Source organism: Choloepus didactylus, chromosome 25 (genome assembly GCF_015220235.1).
Source record: "Choloepus didactylus isolate mChoDid1 chromosome 25, mChoDid1.pri, whole genome shotgun sequence".
NCBI lineage: Eukaryota > Metazoa > Chordata > Mammalia > Pilosa > Megalonychidae > Choloepus > Choloepus didactylus.
The window spans coordinates 915,539-923,834 of NC_051331.1; the positions used below are offsets into that span (position 1 = coordinate 915,539).

Sequence of the window (8,296 nt, forward strand, 5' to 3'; positions counted from 1 at the left end):
TTCATTGGAATTACCAACTTGTGTCCTGCCCTACAGAATTCAGACTTGCCATTCCCCATTGTCATGTGAGGCAATTCTTGAAATAAATCTGTTATTATTTTTACAATAATATGAATCTCCTGTAAGTCTGAGAAATACAGGGTGGATGAAGTGAGATTTAATTATTATCTAACTTATGAGGATTAGTTTCTGACTATAAGGAAAACAATCTTATTGTGCCTTATAATTAAATTTTGTTTAGGAGTCCAAGTTAATGAAATTATATCCATTAAAAGTTTTTTCAAGTATATTTGTCTTTGCCATTGTTCATTAGGAAAATATTCTATGATGAATATCAAATACAAATGGTGCATGCATTCTTAAAAAACCTTTTGAAGGCATTTTTTTACCTCTTTGTTCCTTAAGCTGTAGACCAAGGAGTTAAGTACAGGGATAATTAAAGTGTAAAACACATTTTGTGAGAATCAAGAGAGTGACCAGATTTAGGCTGTATGTACAGAAACAGTTGAGTCTCATAGAACAAAACCTCCACTGTCAGATAAGATGCTTATGTGGAGAAAGCTTTTTTTTTTCCTTCAGGAGAATGCATTTGAAATATGGTAATCAGGATCACCCCATAGGACACTAAAAAACTAGGAGGGAGGAAATCATATTAAATGCTGAAAATATTATAATCACCAATCCTATTTCTCTTAAATTTGAGCACAGCATGTGTAACAAAAGGATATCATCACAGTAAAAATGACTGATGACATTTGAATCACAAAAGGTCAAGGTAAAAATCTTAATAGTTGCCATCAAAAACTGAAAGGTGCTGTAGAGGTAGGGGATACCCACAAGCACATGGCAGACCCTCTGGGTCATGATGACACTGTAGAGCAGAGGTTCACAGATGGCTACATAGCAGGCATAGGCCATGACTGATAAGATGAAAAATTCACTGATAATGAACAGAATGAAAAAAGCCAGCTGTATGGCACAGATATAATAAGAAATGGTATTTTTCTCCACAACAAAACTTACCAGCATCTTAGGACAAATGACAGTAGAATTTCCAAGATCAATGAAAGCCAGGTGTCTGATAAAGAAATACATAGGTGTATGGAGGCAGGAGCCTGGTCAGGATGATCATGCCCAGGTTGCCCACCACTGTGACCATGTAGATGAGGAGAAAGACCCCAAAAAGGGGACCCTGCAGCTCAGGGCACCTTGTGACTCCCAGTAGGATGAATTCAGGCAACATTGTCAGATTCTGTTGGCTCATTTTATCCAGTTATCTCTTCTGATAAGAAACAGAAGCATTGTTAGTTTTCATGCAACATTATTTAAGTATCATATTTGTAGAAAGAATGAAGAATATCTCTTCCTAGTATTTTATAGAAAAATAATCTCTACATCTGATTTTGAAGTTAAAATAATGGTAGAAGCTCTAACTTCCTGAGGCAGAGCTATCCAAATGAAACCCATTATGCACTGATATAACAGAATAAATACAAAAAGAATCAGCAATATTTGGAGTATCCCTATTGGTGACATAACCATATAGTCCTTATTATAGTAATATTAGACTTTATTTTATCTATGTGATGTAATCTCAATATTTATTTGTACATTTCAGTTTTTAGCTATGATTTCTCATGGAATTTTGATATTTTTAAAGGGAGAGACAGAGTTATCATGAAGCTAATGAAACTTAGATTTAGAGTCTCATTGCATTGGCCTCTTCTAGGACCCTGGGGAGGGCAGCAAAGCACTCACATAGTGATATATCTTTGTAAGCATTGTAAAATTAAGTTGCTCAGGATCATCTTTGTCAGCATGACAGTTAAATTTATTAAGGTCACCTTTTCTTTCCATTCCATCTTTGACTCCATTGCAATTCACCTAACATCAGGTTACATTTGGGTATCTATTGGAATTTCTAAAAGCCAGCAAATAAGGAAGTGAGTTAATAACACTTTATTTGAGGTGTGGTGGGTATACTAATGTTCAGAATCAATGTCATATATTATTAAATTATGCTTTCTTTTCTGATGCCAAATGGCTTCTAACAACACTCCTCCTAATCAGTATGATTTGTCTGCAATTTAATTAATGAAAATATTTTATGGATGAATTTTATGGATCACATGATCATGAGCAAACTGTCTATAAAAGAAATTTTTTTTATTTTCCACTGTAAATTATTTATATTTATGGCTTCATTTGTATTTATAATTTTATTTTTAAAATATGAAAATCAACAGTTGGTATAAATATCAAGGACCACAAAATCTAGATCCATACCTGCTAAAAATCTATGGTTTATATCAGTTCATGGATTTTGATTATTTAATTTTGTAGGCTTTATTTCAATTAATGTAAAATGGTGGAGATGATAAGGTCTATAACATATTGAAAATACATATTTGTAAATTTAATGCATAATATAGTTCATACTCTAAATTGATTTCTGGTACTTAACAGTGGAGAATTTATAGAGTATAAAGCTATGATTTTCAAATATCAGTGATAACTCCTATGTGCTTCATTTCATACAGTTTTACAAGGAAAGTCAGTATATCAAAATGGAACTATTCTGGTTGAAGCTAATGAAATTTGCCTTAGACTTATCCATTTGGATTCCTTTTTAATTTCCTCTCACATTCATCTTCCCCTCCATGAAAACATAAAACTCTGCAAGCATGATTTTCAATTGGAAGAGAAAACTGAGCTCAAAATATCCAGTCACATAAAATGCAATTACACTTATTCTAATGTAATGAATCACCCAGTTTGAGCATTACATATTATCAGTCAAGACTTCTAGGGCTCCAGCTCCCCCCAGCTCTGATCCCACCAAGGTTCAATCAGTCAGTTGGAGGAAACTGCTGTGGGGAATTGTCTTACAGCAGTTTTCTGGAAAGGATGGTCATGTGGGGCTGGTTAGAACTTTCAATAGAGTGGCAGCAATTCTAGGAATCTGCTAATTTTTGTCCTGGATTTTGCCACCTTATGAGGGAGATGGAGGGTAGGGCTGGGCAGGAATACTGGAATTTGGCATGCCTTCCTCCTGAAGTTGTGTGCTGTTTTTCCATTGATCCCCACTCTGCCTTCCAAAAGTCATCTCCCCACACTGTACATGAAGTATAAGTCTATCTCCATTTGCAAATTCTATCTGGAATTTGCACTGGATTCATGAGATTGCCTCTTACCACTCTGAATTCTTCATATTATGCTAAGAAGTATCCTAGTTTTATTGAGCCTATCTCCATTCTTACTGTCAGACATTACCTCCCTTGGAAGATATCTGGATTCTTTTGCCCTTCCTGTTTTTCTTGTGTGGAAAAGAATATTTCTGCCTTCTATGGAGCTTTTAAATAACTCCATTTAGGAGTAACCATTAAATCAGACAGGATATAAAAGTGTGCAAAGAAATTACTGATTTTTCAATCTTTAGATGTGGTGGCATCAGAAATTATTTTGGGTTCAGAGGGTTCTCTGTAACTCCATAACTCATAAAAAGCACACTATATATTTATCAGTTTATGCAGTCAATTTATGTGCCAATTATGGAAAAGCAGAACCACTAGTACACAATCTAGTATGAAAAACAACCAACCAACCAAGGAAACAATCAACAAAAACCTGCAAGGGAAATAATTATCTAAAATATATTCCCAGTTTGTCAAATATTGTATGTCACAAACTCATACCAGAAAGTACACATTTTTAACAAATATCCTATTGGGCATACTTGTACTGAAAGAATCTTTGTTACAAATCAACTACTACATAAGATATACTTATGAAAACTATTCATTGTTTAGCTGAAATTCAAATGTAACTGAGCATTATGTTTCTCATCTAGCAAACTTAACCTTAACAAATTCTATTTGATGTGATTAGAGATTAAGTTTTCAGACATTTTTAATTTCCTCTTCATTTGCAGTATCCAATCCAAATGTCACTATCAACTCACAGAGATCAAATAGGTCTGGTGCACATGCTCAGTTCCTAGGATTGAATGCCATAAAATCACCACACTGCCTCAGGGTACTCCAATTAACAAATGAGCTAATTCGTGTTTTGGGTGTACTTGAAGTAATCTGCTGTCAGTGACCACTAAGAGAGTCCACAATCAGAAGCCAGGAGACATGTGTCATTACCAAGATCCAAGTGATAATCACAATGAAAGACAATTTGTACCCACTCACCTTTAAGGAAGAATCAATTTCCTTCCCTAAAATTATTCTTATTTTTCTTCAGTAGGAAGAATTTATGATTTCCTTTCTCCTTTGTGATGCCCCCTTAGGAATAAGTGTGTAATTCATTGGTTATGCCCAAATTATCCAAGAGACTAAAAAAATTGCCCTGTGGTACCTGCTAATAATCCAGGACACCCTTCATATTCCCCAGTGAGAAAGGATAAGGGGCAATTCAAGGAAAGGGGAAAAAGCAAATCACATAGTCCCATGGAAACCTACATGATATAAAAGTACTCATTTACTTACACAGAATCAATAATCATAGTTATAAGGATAAAAAACTCAATTTCAGTGAAACTGCAACGATTACAAAGTCATGATGAAATTGTAAATAATAATATAATCATGGCATAGGAGTTTTTGTTTGAATATATTATTCAAAGGCAAATATTTCTTATGTACTGTTATAAATATGCCATGTAACCACTTACTACTTGTGAAAGCCTATGATTTTTCTCATTTTCAGAGTAAAATAACCTCCGATAAACTGCAATTTCCTTGATTTCACAATTAATAACTAGAAGATTTGAAATTAAAGTCAGATCTTTCTGAGTCTACATCATTATATGAATGATAGGAATGCCTTGTTCTTTCATAAGTAAACCTGCAACATTTATTGTAATTCAACATATTACCAAAATGACTGTTTCAACTCTATTATTTCTTGAACTGAGATCACACCACTGTTGGATAATGTTCTGTAGAACTTCATAGAGAGCCAAATTTGCTTGTAAAATAGTACAACTCTCATACCATTTTATCCATGTCCTCTTCCACATTGATTTCTATATGTAGAAAAATTGAGGAATATTTATATTTGAAACACAAGTATAAATTGAGAAAATCAGTTAGTTTTGACAAATGTATTTTATTTGTACCCAACACCTAAATGAAGATGTAGGACATGTTTGAAACAAATAAAAACATACATATTTTATGTCTTCTACATTCTGTGTCATTACCAAGGATGTTGCCTCATACCTTAGTTCTGAATTCTACCATGACACTTCTTTTCCTGTTCTTGAAATTCATATAAGTGGAATCATGCAATAAATTTTCTCAGTCTGGCTTCATTCACTCAGCATATTGTTTTTAAGATTCATCCATGTTGTGTTTCATTTTTTGGTGTTATTCTATTGTATGGATATTCCATAATTCTTTAATCATTCTCCAATAGAAGGACATTTGAACATTCTTGTATATTTGTGGACATATCAAATAATTTCTCTTTGAAAATACCTTACTGGAATTATTGTGTCAAAAAGTAAATGTACATCTAATTTTATAAGACATAAAGAACATTTCCAAAATTATTGTAGCATTTTATATTCTGAACAATCATATATTTCAGTTATGTTTGTTCCTCATCCTTGCCAATGTTAGCTATAGAAAAAAAATTTAACCATTTTTATTTGCATAATTTATTTCCATGTATTTTTAGACCATTAATATATTTTCTTTTTTATAATGTCTAAAATTTTAGCCATTTTTCAATTGGGTTATTGTTATTTATTTTCTTATTTTAAAATAATTTCTAAGTATAACTTCTTTTTAAGTGTTTCTGTTGTAAAGATGTCTCCATCTGTCCATTCAGTCTCCAACAGTTTCCTTTCTATGTTTTATTGTTTTAAATATTATGTTTAGCTCCAGGGTCCAACTAAAATTTTTGGAAATCACATGACAGTCAAGGTACTTATTTATTTATTTATTTTTGTATTTTTGTATTTTTAGCCAGGATAATGTGTCACCATTTGTTGAAAGGATTTTCATTTCCCATTTGATTGCCTTGACAACTTTTGGGGAATAGCAATTAACCATATGTGTGTGTGTGCATTGCTAGTCTCTCTGTTCTTTTTCCTGATTTAATTTTAAGATATTAGGCAAATAGTATGTAGTGTTAGCATTTTAAATGTATCCTTAAAGTTGGAAGAAAAGTGTGTATTTGACTTTTAGTCTCACAGAGGAGCAATATGTAATGTATGCACCAGACATGAGTAGACAACAAATGAGCTACACATTAATCACCATTGATTAACCCCCACCATTTGGAGACCCAGGAGACAGGGGAAGACATTTCAAAGCCTATGTCAGTGAGGGACAAAGAGTCTGAGAAAATGTGGACAGATACTGTGTTTCCAGCCATTGGTCTGAAAGCCCTTCTCCCATCCCTGAGACAAACATCAGGTGGTCATTTCCTTGCACGGTGGACAGCTGAAAAACTGGGAGAGTTTGGAGAGTCCTGTGTCACAAGTAAAGTGTGTGACACAGCCCTATATCAATCCAAATTTTTGCTGGAAAAGTGAAGGCATAAGAATCCTGCAGTTTCACCTTCACCTGTACAGACAAAGCCTATGCTCAGAGGCAAAACATTGCCATCTGTGGGACAGACTTGAAAGTGCAAGGGAATTGAAGGGCTTTCAAATGACTCTCCTGGCCCTATCATAGGACCACTGGAGCTGGTCTACATCCCATGCAAGGAAACCCAGCCCTATTTTCACTGAGAAATATGGACAACCCAAATGTTAAAGCAGGGCTTTAAAACAAACCCAGGTCTTGCTGACCTGTGAATATCACAGCACCACTGCTAGCCAGCAAACTTGTTTAATCACACAGAGAAAACTTGCTTGGGTGCTCAGTGCCTACCCTCCATCCAAGAGGTAGACTGCTGTGGGTGCCTGATTTGGGGAGGAGATTAGTAGGCAGAGCTAATCTGACAACTGGCCAGTGAGAGGAAAAAAGAACAGATAGTGATCAAAAATGGCAAACAAGGAAACCCTAGGCAAAAGAGAGATAATGCCTTCTAGAATAAACTAATCAGGGAAATAAGATGCTTAGACAGCAAAAAATCACAAGTCATACCAGAAAGTACAAAGACATGGCCCATTCAATGGAACAAATTAACAAATCAACAGATACAGGAGTTGAAACAACCAATTAAAGATGTTCAAAGAAATCTAAAAAAAAAATTCAAGTCAGAAGGAAATGTAGCAAAAGAGATGAACTGTACTAGTTTGAAACTTTAAGTACCCCATAAAAGACTATTTAATCAACTCTTGGATATACATGCTATGGGTGGGACCATTTGATCCAGTTTTTTTTCATTGAGATGTGATCCACTCAATTATGAGTGGGAGCTTTTCATTATATTATTTCCATGGAGCTGTGACCCACTCATTCAAGGTGGGTCTGAATTGGTTTATTGGAATCCTTAAGAGACCTCAGGAAGAGAGAGAGAGAGTTCAGAGTCAGCATAGAAATAAGCTTGATGATGCAGATGAAAGTTGATTGGAGACTCTAAGTTAAAAGATGAAGTCCAGAGGTTGCTCTCAGGAAGCTACATGAGAACTCACAGATGTATCAAGAGAAATCAACTGGAATCAGAAGCTGAAAAAAATTCAATCTGGGAGCAAAGTACAAGCAGATGCCAAACATGAGCCATGTGACTTTCCAGCTGATAGAGGTGTTCTGAACACCATCATCTTTTCTTCAGTGAAGGTATCTGCTCGTTGATGTCTTAGCTTGGACACCTTTATGGCCTGAGAGCTGTAAAATTTTAATCTAATATAATCCCTTTATAAAATCCAATATAATCCCTTTATAAAATCCAATACATTTCTGGTATATCACAATCCAGCAGCTTTAGGAAATCAAACAGATATAAAGAAGACACAGAGTTTCCAAACAGAAGAACCAAAAACTTGTAAAAACAAATGGCAGAACTTATGGGAATGAAAGGCACAATAGAAGAGATGAAGAAAACAATGGAGACATACAAGAGCAGATTTAACACAGTAGAAGAAAGAATTAGTGAAGTAGAAGACAGGACATCCAGAACCCTACACATGTAAACAGGTAGGGAAAAGAATGGAAAAATACAAGCAGGGTCTCAGAGAACAGTATGACAAAAAGACACACATGAATATATGTGTGATGTGTGTCTCTGAAGGAGAAGAGAAGAAAAATGGTCAGAAAGAATGTTGGATGAAATAAATAAGGAAGATTTCCCAGCTCTTATGAAACAAAAAATTACAGACTCAAGAAGCACAACA

The 8,296-nt window shown here is 34.6% G+C and overlaps 1 pseudogene; it reads right to left on the bottom strand.

Annotated features, from left to right (window-relative positions):
- Positions 1-359: 359 nt before the first annotated feature.
- Positions 360-1,264, bottom strand: LOC119520186 (annotated as a pseudogene).
- Positions 1,265-8,296: the final 7,032 nt, after the last annotated feature.